This window comes from Hippocampus comes, unplaced genomic scaffold (genome assembly GCF_001891065.2).
Source record: "Hippocampus comes isolate QL1 unplaced genomic scaffold, H_comes_QL1_v1.1 scaffold403, whole genome shotgun sequence".
Taxonomy (NCBI): domain Eukaryota; kingdom Metazoa; phylum Chordata; class Actinopteri; order Syngnathiformes; family Syngnathidae; genus Hippocampus; species Hippocampus comes.
The window spans coordinates 76,018-86,765 of record NW_017805410.1 but is presented as its reverse complement, the minus strand read 5'-3'; the positions used below and the strand labels follow the sequence as shown (position 1 = coordinate 86,765).

Sequence of the window (10,748 nt, the reverse complement as noted above, 5' to 3'; positions counted from 1 at the left end):
GCTTATAGCAGAGTGTCGCCATGGATCATTCTCAGTAATAGCTACTTCTCCAAGCTTTTACCCATTTATGGACAGCAGGTTGTCGTCCTCAAGGTGCCCTCCTTGTGAACACTATTTTGAATTCCCTCCAATGAGCCGCCTTGGCCCACTCTCTGTCCTGGCTAATGTAAACACTGTGCTCTTCTCCTCCCCGCCGATAAAACAAACATTTGACCATTCGTTCAGCTTCCTGGTAGCAAGGAGGCCAATTCATCTCCATCCAAGTGATATTGTTGAAAAATAGCCTGAGCCCTTCCTGGATTATTCACAGACTCATATCTGTCTTCATGCCGCAGCTCATATAAGTATTCCAACTCATCTTTTGTCTTTTGTCACAGTCACACACTCATATCCACCGAATGCTTCATAAGGCGAGACATTCTTTCATCATGTGTCAGGATGACTTTTACTGGTCGCTTGAAAACACTGGGACATGTCCCTTCACATCTGGGATGGATTTGCTGTGGTGAGGCAGCACCAGATAAAACCTGGCCAGACCGTCAGTCAGTCAATACCCTAAATACCTGCACTCGTTTAGGACATAGGTGGACATTTTCCAGAATTAGGAAGTGAAGGGTAAGGATATGGCAGTGCTTCAAGGCCTGCTATGTCCTGATTAGTTAGGTTTAGTTTAATAGATGGCAATCATCCAGTCATCCGTTCTCTATAACGCAGCCCAGCTGGCCAAAGTAAAACCTCTCCTCTCTCATGAACACTTTGAGACAGTAATTCATGCCTTTGTCACATCCCGGCTCGATTACTGCAATGCCCTTTACTTTGGAGTCAGCCAGTCCGCCAGCTGGTCCAGAATGCCGCTGCTCGCCTCTTGACTGGTACTCGTAATAGGGAACACAAAACTCCGACTCTGGCATCCCTTCACTGGCCCCCCATACATTTTAGAGTTATGTTCGAATCTGTAAATGACCTCGCGCCAGCTTACCTCTCTGAGGTCATCCGCCCCTACACACCTGCCCGGCGCCTCAGGTCTGCGGACCAAACATTATTAGAAGTACCAAGAACTAAACTGAGGCTCAGAGGGGATCGAGCCTTTTCCGTTGCTGGTCCCTCTCTCTGGAATGACCTCCCACTGAACATTCTTTGGCATTTGACTCGGCATGACTTAAGATTTGTTCTTGGTTTTGCTGTTTGGTGCTTTCTTTGTTTACGATTTGCTTTACTGTTTGTTGTATATGTTAATTGCTCCATGTACAGCACTTTATATGCAGCGATGGCTGTTTGAAAGTGCTCGAGAAATACAGTTGAGTCGAGTTGCCATCACGATCTACAACTACTGCAAGTTTCATGAAAATCAAAATCCGCTGGGTGATTTGGCATGGACTGACGCCCATTCGGGCATATGATGCGGGATCTTATTTGGAGTGCTCTAGCCAAGGGTTGTCAACATGTTTTTTTTTTAAATCAGCCTGCATCAATTAGTCATTGCAGTTGTCAGAGGAAATTGGCCAAGTTCCAGCTGGACAACGAACACAAAATATCAGCAGATCCATGATGCTCTTTGTTTTAAAACATTTCTGATACCTTGCCTTGGCTCAGTATCAAATTTAGGATAGGATCGTTGGAGATAGGCACTCAGAAATGAAACACGCTTGACACAGTTCTGGTGTTAGTAGCAACAGCAGTTTATTCAAGCACTCAAACAAACAAGTACATTACGATGCTACCGACAATAGCGCAATCATCGGCCCGCAAAGATAATGTTCAACAATCAGACAAACAAATGTATGAAGCTATTCTATTTCTCTTACCGTGCGCTTTTAGGATGGAGAGCCGACACCCTGGGCAGAGCGAGCTTCAGTACCAGCTGGGCGTTTCGTACGCAACCCGCAGCAGACTCTGACCCAGAGAGTCGTCGACTCTCTTTTTATCTCACCTAGAAGTGTGCGGAAGGGAGGGATGAGTGGCCATCTCATCCTCCCTGGCGCCACCCCGTTCGTTTGTTAACAATGCGCACTTTTCCTCCTTCAGCAAACTTGTTGCTGTCGCAGCGTATCTGTTTCCCCTTCTAACAATGCGCACATTTCTTTCTTCAGCAAACTTGTTGCTGTCAGCGTATCTGTTTCCCCTTTTAACAATGCGCACATTTCCTTCTTCAGCAAACTTGTTGCTGACGCAGCATATCTGCTTCCCCTTTCTCCAAAATACATCACATGCTTCATGACTACACAAGCGAGCATAAGCAAATACATGATATAAACAGTTGATTTGATGTGAACAACATCACATTTAATATTCTTTCCTATTCCACTCTTTCATCATCTTTTCATGAAATGGAGGATACAATGGTAATGACATCATAAAGCTTTACATTGTACGTGTTCCTGTGCACATGTAAATGTTGCTGCCTTTTTGTTTTTGCTTTAAACAGGTACCATCTCTGCTTCTGGTCAGACATCCTCCGGAAAGACGTTCACAATGATGGGGAGTGATCACGTTCCCGGTGCCGTCCCACTGGCTGTTGAAGACGTCTTTGAAACCATAAAAAAGGTCAAACGTGTTGTAGTTTTGTTTCATGTTTTTGTGATTGTGCTACATTTTGTTGGTCAATCTCATTTCATCACAGATGATTTCTGTTTGGACTGCAGTGTCCAAAGAAGGAGTTTCTTCTCAGAGTGTCTTACATAGAAATACACAATAGTTAGAACAGAATTCTGTGATAGGATTCTTTTGACACTTTCATGACTGCACTTTTCGATCATATCCTTCAATCTTTTGTGGTCCTTACAAGTTACTTTTCAAATTTAGTGTGAAAAATCTGTTTTTGTTTCAAAGAGACGTTCAGGTGAGGCTGCAGTGGTTCAAGTCGGTGTATGCGTTGCAAATGAACGAATTGAAAAGTTCTCTCATAGCTACGATTGTACAGACGCTCCCCTACTTACGAACGAGATACGTTCCGAAGGATCGTTCGTAAGTTGAATTCGTTCGTAAGTTGCTTCAGTGCTATATTTTGTATGGAATGTATGTTTAAGGCTTATATAAGTATAATAAAATGAAGTTTAACTTACTTTTGGAAGATGTACTCGAAGGCCTAAGAAATTGAGGGTCCAAGAGAAGAAGACGAGGGTTGACGAGTCCTTGGAGGGTGGAGAGGGTGTAGAAGCGATCTGACGACGATTGCAGTTTTCTTCTTTTTCCCATCATAAATGATGCAGTAGCGCACTGTATAGCATCATTCATTTGATTTGCAACCTTTGTGCAACGTTCAACATTGGGGTCTTGCTGCTCGAAGAGTGCGATGGCTTGATCTATGAGCGAAAACCCCTCTGCCAAGAGTTCCGTCTCAAACTTCTTCATGGGGACAGGCGTTTCCTCCTCCTCTCACAGCGCTTCACGTCGGTATTAGCGGCGGAAAGAAGTACTACAGTACTCGGAAAAAGGCGCGCAATACAAAATCTAATTTACAGCATCTCTGTCCGAGAACATTTTTCGACATACCTGTACCCGCAAAAATGTTCGTATGTAGCATTGTTCGTAAATCGGGGAGCGTCTGTATTTTTAATATAATAAATCTGTTGAATTTTCATGAAAAAAAAAAAAAAAAAACTTTGATCAACGGGATTGGGGTGTAATGTCTTTCAGTGACGCCTTAATTCATTTGGCTTCATGCCGTCTGCTGTCTTTCCTCCCGCCGTCGTCACAGTGAAGCCAAGTGCTCCATACGCTTCGTCATTTCCTCGTCTTTTCGGTAGACCTGCGTCGCTCTCTCTCTCTCTCCCAGTCTGTCGACTTGGCGTCAACACTTCACACTCCGACTCGGTGCCGTGTGCAAAGCGCGCATGCTCAGTGCCAAGGAAACACCCAACGAATGCTCCCTGCGCACTCTGCCAAGGAGAGCGCCACTACCCCCTAACGTAGTCGAGGTGCAATTGCACTTTATTCTCGGACAGGAAAAAAAGATCAAAAGAAAAAAGCATGTTCCTCGAGGCCAAACGCCAAGCCCCCCCGCCGCCCCCAGGGGGGCGCGCACCACTATTTGAGAACCACTGGTATAGACCAATCAGGCAAAACAGTGTAACCACTTGTGCAGCATAGAAACATGTTCTTACTTTTTGCACAATATGTTGATAGGCACTCGCTGTATCCAATATTGTGCCTTTCCACCGGAACGGTGTCCTTGGGTGGCATGAAAGGCGCTCTTAAATAAAATACGTTTTATTATTATTATTATTATTAAAAGGTGCTCAGTTTTGACATTGCACAACAGGTATTACGTTTTTTTTCTTTTTTTCTTTTTTTTTTAGATTCGTGTCATTTTTGTGACCTCAATTTGAATATATGAAAATAAATATTTGACACAGCTTTCAGAATGCCGACCCAAGCGAGTAGAATGTCTCATTGGTTGCCTGCATAAGTATCGAGTGAAGCTCTCCCTTGACATGAGCAGAGCAATCTTGATGACCAACTGTGACATTGTCCTTCCCATTAGTTCATTATAATGTTGTCGTTGGAACATAGAACACAGTGTATAAAAACATTTTTCCCTTTCCAAATAATGTGTATTGATACAGATAATGTGCATTGAAAGCATATCTCTGCTGAAAGGTCTCCATGTGAATGAGTAAATGCTTTTGCCACATGCCTTTTGCAAAGTCGGAAGTGCAACGTCATTGTTACTGAAGGCAGTTTATGATTTTAAATGTCAATTTCAGTCAATGATTTCACGCGAAGCAGTCGCCGCATGTAAAAGTTGAATCGGTCATATCCAATTGTGCCACCCAAATGACACGCACACCAGGAAACACCTGAAGATTTTTTGCTGTTGGATGTGTTTCTAGGATATGCTGGCATCTGAGCGCGACCATCTCAAGCAGGCGCTGGACTTTGTCGTCGGGCAGACTCAAACACTGGAGAAGGAGAAAAATGCTCTTTCGCAGGAGCTGAAGGAAAAGGCCAAATTGCAGGAATTCATCGCCCTTGAGGTAACGAAGGTAATGCGTCAATCAAAATCCTCCAATGATCTTTTGAGTTTTGATGACCGGCCACATTGTCAAAATGATCTCCGTTAAAACTGACATGCAAAAAAAAAAAAAAAAAAACTCCTAAAAATATGCGGTGCAGTCTGCCATTGTTTTTTGAGATGGTTTTTACTGGTGCTCTTTTCAAAAGGTTACGATATGCTGCTTGTTTTTGAAACTTTGCCTTTCAAAGCTCCAAGATTCTCTTTGTGAATCAAATGTGCAACCCAACACAATTTCCCGCCTTTGGTCACTCGCCCTGACAATATATTTGACAAAAATAAGCCGTGCAGGTGGAAAAGCTCAGTGATACTGTTAAGTCAGGACAATTTCTTGAGTTTTGCCGTATTCTGAAAACTGAGACAAGGAATAATCGATTGTAACTTTTATCTCCAGTTATGAACATCTTAACCCTTGTGCACCAAAACATCCCATAACAGGACTGTTGACGTACAAACTAAAATGATGTCATGATCTATTAACATGTTGGAGGCGCTAACTTGTCCATATTGAATAGTCGGAATTCAATGCTTTTGTTTTTTACTTCTATGCAGATGATAGTTACTTCTAGCCATAGCACAATACTGCTTTTTATTGCTTTGATGTCCATAGAGGGCACCAACCTCAAAAAGTAAATAGAAACTAGACATGTGTATGGATAGGTCTGACGCCACTGAACGTTTTGAGTGGTCGCAAGAAAAAAAAAGGAAGAAATGACTTGATATTACACTTTAAAGCCACCGTTCCATTATGGTGCCTTTGTCCGATGTGTCGTTCAAAAAAAAATCAACGCACAAGGGTTAAATGGACGTGATACACTACTTAAAAGCGTTACATGACTTTTAATGAAACACCACACGTTTTAGGGCATGCCCCCGGAGCCCCCTAGAGGGGCTGTGTTCCCCTTGGGGCTAAGCCCCCCTTGTTCTTGAAACCTAGTGACGCCCCCGCTTGTAGCCACAACTTTCGCCGGTTTTTCCGGAAGGGGTGTTTGCCAGCAGGAATTCAATCAAAGACGAGCTCTCTGTGTGTGCGCTCTTTCTATTCTGACAAGCCACAGCACAGCGTGAGGACGGCATGATTTTGTTCTGTCAAGCGTGTTTTCTACCCGCCGGATGCGCGCGCAGCCATATTTAATGTATGCCCACGTCACATGAAACCGGTGGAGACAAGTGGACGTACACTGTACATGACTGTTTTAGGTCAGTTGAAACAGGAGCAGAACTGGAACTTGAACTTCAAACAGTTGGTTCGCAAAAGCAGCAAGCCTTGGATCAAACTGTGGCAATGGAGGATAAGGCGAAACAAGTTGACTTGCGGCTCAAAAGTGAACCCACCGCGAAAGGAGAGATGATTAAGCTGCGCGTGGCCCAATTTGAAGAACAGAGTGACAAGCAGGTGGGTCCAAAACGGGATTCTGTTCACATGCTTTCTTGCCCACCCGACTGTTTTTATTTTGAAGTACAGCCTCGAGCTCGAAATAGATTTTGCGGATATTGTCGAGCCACGGAGAATCAAATCCAGTTTGGAATTGTGCTGTTGCGAAAGGAAACACTTTAGGACTATTAACCCTTGTGCACCAAAACATCCCATAACAGGACTGTTGACGTACAAACTAAAATGATGTCATGATCTATTAACATGTTGGAGGCGCTAACTTGTCCATATTGAATAGTCGGAATTCAATGCTTTTGTTTTTTACTTCTATGCAGATGATAGTTACTTCTAGCCATAGCACAATACTGCTTTGTATTGCTTTGATGTCCATAGAGGGCACCAACCTCAATAAGTAAATAGAAACTAGATATGTGTATGGATAGGTCTGACGCCACTGAACGTTTTGAGTGGTCGCAAAAAAAAAAAAAGGATTTAGAAATGACTTTGATATGACACTTTAAAGCCACCGTTCCATTATGGTGCCTTTGTCCGATGTGTCGTTCAAAAAAAAATCAACGCACAAGGGTTAAATGGACGTGATACACTACTTAAAAGCGTTACATGACTTTTAATGAAACACCACACGTTTTAGGGCATGCCCCCGGAGCCCCCTAGAGGGGCTGTGTTCCCCTTGGGGCTAAGCCCCCCTTGTTCTTGAACAAGGCAACTGGAGAGCAACAACCTCACTCACATGCAAACCCTGAAAGAAGTCACACCATCAGCTAATCACATCCACAGGTACTCATCCATGTTAAGAGCACTGCATGGTGAGTTTTCAAGGAGATTTGAAGATCTCAGAACAATGGAGGTTGAAATGCAAGTGATTTCCTGTCCCTTTACCTGCAATGTAGATAATGCACCCACTGATGTCCAGCTGGAACTCATTGACCTTCAGTCTGACACACTACTGGCTGAGCATTTTAAGTCACAATCACTGCTGGAATTCTACTCTTCTCTTAAGGAAGAAAAGTTTCCAAACATGAGAACACATGCGCAGAGGATGTTTGTTCTCTTTGGCTCTACCTACATATGTGAGCAAACATTCTCTGTGATGAAGTTTAACAAATCCATGTATAGATCTTCCCTCACTGATGATCATCTGTCAGCAATACTTCGCATCTCCACCTCAGACTTTCAACCTGACTTTGATACACTTGTTAAAGACCAACAAAGACTAGATTTCTCTCATTGAATAAGAAAAAACAACTCTAAATGAGGTGATTTAACTACAAATAAAGTGTTGTTTTTTCTTTTTTTCTGTCTTTAGAAAGTTAAGAACCTCTTTCCAGCAACGTATAAATCCAAAAATGCATTTTGGGGTGAATGTGACTGAAAATGATCACGAATATAATCATCATCATCACAAATGTTCACATTTTGGCAACCATTGTTTTGGAAAATGTTATTCAATAAATGCCATTTTTCCAAAGACAACCTCTGTTTTTCAATGCTCATAACATATTCTTAAAAGTCTTAAAAGCGTGCCAAAAATGCAAAATACTGCTTTTTAAATAAAGAAATGCAATTAATATTCTGTAAAATTTAGTTCAGCCTTTTGATCCGGCCCTCCATAATATTTTCTGGTTCGCATGTGGCCCGATGCAAAAAATAATTGCCCACCCCTGCTATACAGCATAGGTGTCAAAGTCAAGGGGCCAGATCTGACCTGCCACATTATTTTATGTGGCCCGTGAAAGCAAATCAAACATGGCAACATCCATGATGCTTGCTAAAATATAAACCAACATTTAAAATTCTCATCTGTAATAAATAAAAGAGACACTGTAAGCATTTTGTTGTTTTTGTTTTTCCTGTTGAATGGCTTTTCCTTGTCTTTGTGACAAGTGATTTTTCATTTGCAATTTCCCTTGCTGTTTGCAAAAACTTTTTGTTACCCTCATTCTTATCCTGGTAATTTTGTTCCCAGCGTTTTATGTTGTACTTTATTGGTCGTGTGACCTTATTATGTAACTAAAGCATTTTTATAATACAATTTCTTTTGGTATACGTTTGAGGGATCCGCTCCTATTCCCGATTTGTCAGGCACCCAAATCGGCTGAAAGACTCATACGCAGCAAAGTTATTTGGCGGGCCTCCTGCAGATATGAGCGGCAATTCAGCTGAATCTGCCACCGAAAGTGGTTTCAATGAAGTTATTAATCGCGTCTGGAACGACTCTTGACGTTGCAAGACGAGAATTGGCGGTGCAGATGGACGACAATAATCTATTGCTGTTGTGAAAGCGCGATATAAATCAGCATGTATTGTAATGTATTGTATTGCGAGCCACAAGAAGCACTTTTCGGAGATGAAGAAGAGCACGCCCGACGGCAGGTAGGCTAACTTTGACAAATCTTATTGGCTCCATTAATGTTGCTATTGCAGGAGTTTCAATCAATGTTACAAATAATATGATAAAAATTAAATAGTTTTGGGCATATGCCTTTTATTTGGTACTGTGTAACTGAGTGTAAGTATATATTAATGAGAGAGGAATCAACGATTATTTGCACGAACGTCTTTGGCAATTTTGGGATTAGAATACTGTATGTTTGAAAACATCCGCGATGCACTGAAGCCGCGATAAACGAACCGCGAAATAGCCGGGTCTTTAGAAAGACTAGACCAGGGGTGTCCAAACTTTTTGCCAAGGGGGCCAGATTTTATGTGGTAAAATGTTGGAACGTTTTGCGATCAGCGTTGCTACCGCATAACTCGCCGCTGTGGCGTTCTCGTTTGACTCTCGAGCTCTTGCAAAATACTGCTGCTGTGAGATTAAACGAGCTTCAAACTGCTTCAATTTTCTGTGCGTTCCTTGCCTGTAATCATGTCGTACATGTCAGCGTGTCTTGTTTGGTAATGTCGCTTGACATTATAATCTTTAAAAACAGCCACTGTCTCTTGGCAAATGAGGCAGACACAGTTGTTGCGTATTTCAGTGAAGAAATAATCCAATTTCCATCCATCCTTGAATCGTCGTCCCTCGCAGTCAACTTTCCTTTTTCTGTTGATTGTCGCCATTTTAGAAAACTGGGAAGTGAATATGTGCACGGAGTGATGTCTCGTAGACTCGTGAGTGATGTCTCGTAGAGTGCTACTGCCCTCTAGTGGCTAAATACTATTACTCATTTCGTGAATGCTATTACTCATTTAGCCACTAGAGGGAAGCAGCACTCTATGAGATATCACTCACCAGTCTACGAGACCTCACTCCGTGCGACACGTGTCCCATTGCGCACAACCAGCGGGCCAGACGGCACTGATTTTATGACAGAGGCCGAGGGCGGGATGGATTTGGCCCGCGGGCCGGACTTTGGACACGCCTGGACTAGACTGAACACAAAATAAATTTTATGTGGGCTTTATTCCCGACTGGACAATAAAAAATTGTACAGCATTAAGATGAAAGCCTGAGATAGTAACTAAATTTTAAAAGAGTTCGAAAGGGATCTAAGAGATCAAAGAAGAGTATCTAACAGACTAAAGACAATTACAACACAATAGACAACAGCAGTGGCTTGCTTGATAAGGAAATAGAAATAAAAATACATTACTGTATTTCCATGTTCCAACAATCCATGAAACTTAAAAGTGCAGACCGACAAATCATTACAATTCAATGTGATGAGAGGACACACTTACTCGACACTTTCCGGCATGTTGGGTGTATACAAAACACGTGGAAAAACAAATGCTCTCCCCTCTAAAGAACAGATACACAGTTCATATCATTTCACAGTAAAAATAAAACACATTTACATCATGTAACATTACGAAAACACTTTGACTTCACTAGTTCGACTAGTGAAGTCAAAATGTCGCACTAGTGGAACTAGTGGATATTTGGCGCATCACTGGTGAGCAAGTAACATTTTTGGACTCACTTGTTGGATATCAAGGCTTTAACGGTCTTAAACTAGTGCACTAGTCAATGTTTTATCCTCCACTAGTTAACTAGTGGCTATTTCAGCTCCCACTAGTTAACGAGTGCAAGAAATCATAGGCCACTAGTTAACATGTTAGAACAATCCACGTTTCACTAGTTAACATGTTAACACTTTTTAAATCTTACTAGTAAACTAGTAAGACTTGGAACCTCACTAGTTTGGTCTAGTGGGCCACTAGGGCATAAAAAAAGCTGACTAGCTTGGAAGTTCCCTCTGCTTGTGTGCTTCCAGGTGTCACTAGCTTCCAGGTGCCACTAGTTAGACTTTTGTCAGCACTAGTTGGACAAAAGTGGCACTAGTTGCCAAAAATGAGTTGCTAGTGAGGATTTCTGTGCAACTAGTTCGACAAAGT

The 10,748-nt window shown here is 42.2% G+C and overlaps 1 long non-coding RNA gene across 1 annotated transcript; it reads right to left on the bottom strand.

Annotated features, from left to right (window-relative positions):
- Positions 1-9,794: 9,794 nt before the first annotated feature.
- Positions 9,795-10,228, bottom strand: LOC109518143 (uncharacterized). Its single transcript, XR_002168678.1, has 2 exons — positions 10,092-10,228; positions 9,795-9,970 (listed from the first exon to the last, which is right to left on the bottom strand). It is a non-coding gene; the product is annotated as an uncharacterized LOC109518143 (long non-coding RNA).
- Positions 10,229-10,748: the final 520 nt, after the last annotated feature.